Source organism: Felis catus, chromosome C1, assembly GCF_018350175.1.
Source record: "Felis catus isolate Fca126 chromosome C1, F.catus_Fca126_mat1.0, whole genome shotgun sequence".
Classification (NCBI taxonomy): domain Eukaryota; kingdom Metazoa; phylum Chordata; class Mammalia; order Carnivora; family Felidae; genus Felis; species Felis catus.
The window spans coordinates 64106773-64109801 of NC_058375.1; the positions used below are offsets into that span (position 1 = coordinate 64106773).

The 3029-nt window shown below is 36.9% G+C and overlaps 1 non-coding gene across 1 annotated transcript; it reads left to right on the forward strand.

Moving 5' to 3' along the window:
- Nucleotides 1-825: 825 nt before the first annotated feature.
- LOC111562045 lies at nt 826-932 on the forward strand. Its single transcript, XR_002745105.1, has one exon. It is a non-coding gene; the product is annotated as a U6 spliceosomal RNA (small nuclear RNA).
- The last annotated feature ends 2097 nt before the right edge of the window (nt 933-3029 follow it).

A 3029-nucleotide genomic window follows, 5' to 3' on the forward strand; every position in this document is an offset into this window, starting at 1 on the left:
TAATAATGTCTAAAGCTTACATAGCACTAGTATGCCTTACATTTGTTAATTATTTAATCCTCCCAACAACGATGTGAGGCAGGCATTGCTTTCTTATTCATCTTACACTGAGGGACAAAAAGACACAGCTTGTAAAAGAGGCAGACCTGGGGTTTCAACCCAGGCAATCTGTCTCCAGGATGTGTGATGGCCCATTATACTATACAACCTTCAGTTCAGGTTTTGCTTGAATACCTTCAGGCATGAAGAGTTCACTAGCCTTAGGAATAGACTATTTCATTCTTGTCTGTTCTGGTAGTTAGACACGTCTTCCAATGACCTAAAGTCTTCTTCTCTAATATTTCTACCTAGATAGGCCTCTGGAGTAATAAGAAGGTTTAATCTGTCTGTTGCCAAAAGCCTTTTCCTGGGAATTTAAATTTGTCCTCCAACACCTTAATTCATATGCCATTTCTTTGGAAAGTTTTTGTGTGTGACAGTTAAAAGCTGGTGTATTTTTTTCTTTGATAAGTTCTGATGGTCCCACTTAGGAGTGTGTGTGTAATTACTACCATATTTGTGTGTTTGATGATTGGGTCATTTTTTTTTTTAATCATGGGAGTAGAATTTTATATTTCCCTATTAAATTTTTTTTCAAGATTGAGCCTAGTTGCTGCAACCTATTAAAATCTTGTGCTGTGCTAAATATTGCTCGTTAGTCTTAGTTTCATGTTAATATTTAATAAAACATGAAGAATGAAGAAATCAAGACTAAGGATGCTTAAGCTGCCCAAGGTTTTAGTAAGTGGAATTTGCACTCAGTTCTATCATTAAAAATGCATGCAAGTACTCACTTCAGCAGCATATATACTAAAATTGGAATGATACAGAGAAGATTAGCACAGCCCCTGAGCAAAGATGACACACAAATTCATGAAGCTTTTGCTATTGTTGAGTGTACTTGTCGTGGTGAACACCGGGTGCTGTATGGAATTGTTGAATCACTATATCATACACCTGAAACTAATATAACACTGTATGTTAACTAACTATAATTAAAGTAAAAGTTTAAAAAGCCAAAAAAAAAAAGAAAACAAATTAAAAGTTTGGTGTATCATAACTGTAGGGTGTATATATATATATTGTGTGTATATATACTTACTTCACTAGACAAGAAGAATAAGAGGAATGTATGCAAAGAGGATGAGTTTGCACTATTTTCTGAGCCATTAAAAATAAGCCATTTGAAAAAGAAAAAAAATGCGTGCAAATCCAATGCTTGCTCTTGCTACCAAATCTACTTTTCACTACCTCTGTTTCTGGCTTGCCTCACACTCCAGCCCTGCCCTCTCCACTAATGCAAAAGGGGCATGACTGTATAAGATTCCCTTGTCTCAGCGGCCACCTCACTCTCTATTCCTCATTTTTATTTGACTTGAATTGTGAGAAAAGGTGTTGTCCTGATATATTGCCTAATCATAGAGTAGTTTTTGGCTTGATACTGACTCTTTTTAGCCATCTTAACTGTATTATCTGTGATTATGGTTTTTTAAAAAAACTTAATTAAAGTCATGATGAAATTAATTCATTGCTGTGCTAATGTTCAGAAAAAAAGTATTCCAGAGACCAATGTGAATTAGTAGAAGGGGTTTTAAAGCTCTATTATTAGTCTAGGGGATGATACAAAGTCAAAACCACTAGCATCATTTTTTTTTGTTTTTTTTCAAGACAGAATGATGTTTAGGATGGTATTTGCAAGTTGTATAAACTAGATAGAAATATGCAACTGTCAAGCAATGTGACAGCCTGCACTAAGAGGAAAGGGTGCAGTGACAGTGGAGATCACCTCAAAGATCACTTTGAATCCTAAAAATAAGGACAGTGAAAGGGAGGAAATAGAAACGAAATTCTCACTATAGGATCTTGAGATAATTTCTAATCTTCTCCAATTTTTCTCTCCTTCCCACCCCACGCTAACCAAAACACCTGTGCAGACATAGGACATTCTTACCATCATTTTAAACTACTTGTCTCCATTTTTACTCTAAACCATTTTTTTCACATCCTTTTTTTTTTTCTAATCAACTTAATGAGATATTATCAGGAACCAACTGTGATCTCTCAACTATGCTAGTTACTCTGAAAGATTCACAGAAAGATAACTCCTGGATCCTTTTTAGAATTTTAAATCAGTTGGTAAGAAAGAGGATACAGAGGGGAAACTGCTGACATATTCAGTATATCATCCAGAACTAAACCCATCGTGCTAGATACCTATGCTGTAAGACTTGAGGAATTTATTCATTTATCCCAAAGACATTCAGTGAATGCCTTGCATGTGTAGGATACTGGTGGAGGCTGAGAGAAACAAAGATGAATCAGGCATTCTCCCTGACCTCAGGGGTTCGAATGCTACTCGGAGTGACAGAAACATAAATGGGTGATTAGAAATCATCATGGTTGGGCTTTATGTTAGGACTGGAAAGACAAGTTCTACTATTTGCAGAGCACAAGGGAGTTGGTAGGATGACACTGTTCAGCTCAGTAAGAGGACAAGAGAAATGCAGGAGGGTAGGAAAGGTGCACAGCCTGGGGAGGGAAGTGGCTTGTTATTTGGAGGGGAATTTCAGAGGAATGAGGAAGCCAATCTGATCAGGGATTTGGCAGTTAGGGTATTGCCAGGATGCTGTATTGGGAAGGACTGCAAGATGCTGTGTTGTACTAAAAGGGACACAGAAATCATTTTTATGCCTTTATATTACATGTACACGCATTGTTTTATGACATTATTTTACACCCATACCACCACCTACACTCTACCCCTAGCATGTATAGGACTCAGAGCAAGACATACAATGTGTTTAAACATTTACAACTTCTAAATCAATCTAACAAAATGTTAAGTGAAAACTGTTCTATCTTCCTCCATTGACAAATACACCTTCATAACAAGCCGGAAGATCAGTTTTGAGTTTAAGGGTTCCTAGAATCTTCCAAGTTCCAGACTGGAATCTGGTAGTTTGGAAAAATCCACTGCCCACTCTTGCCAC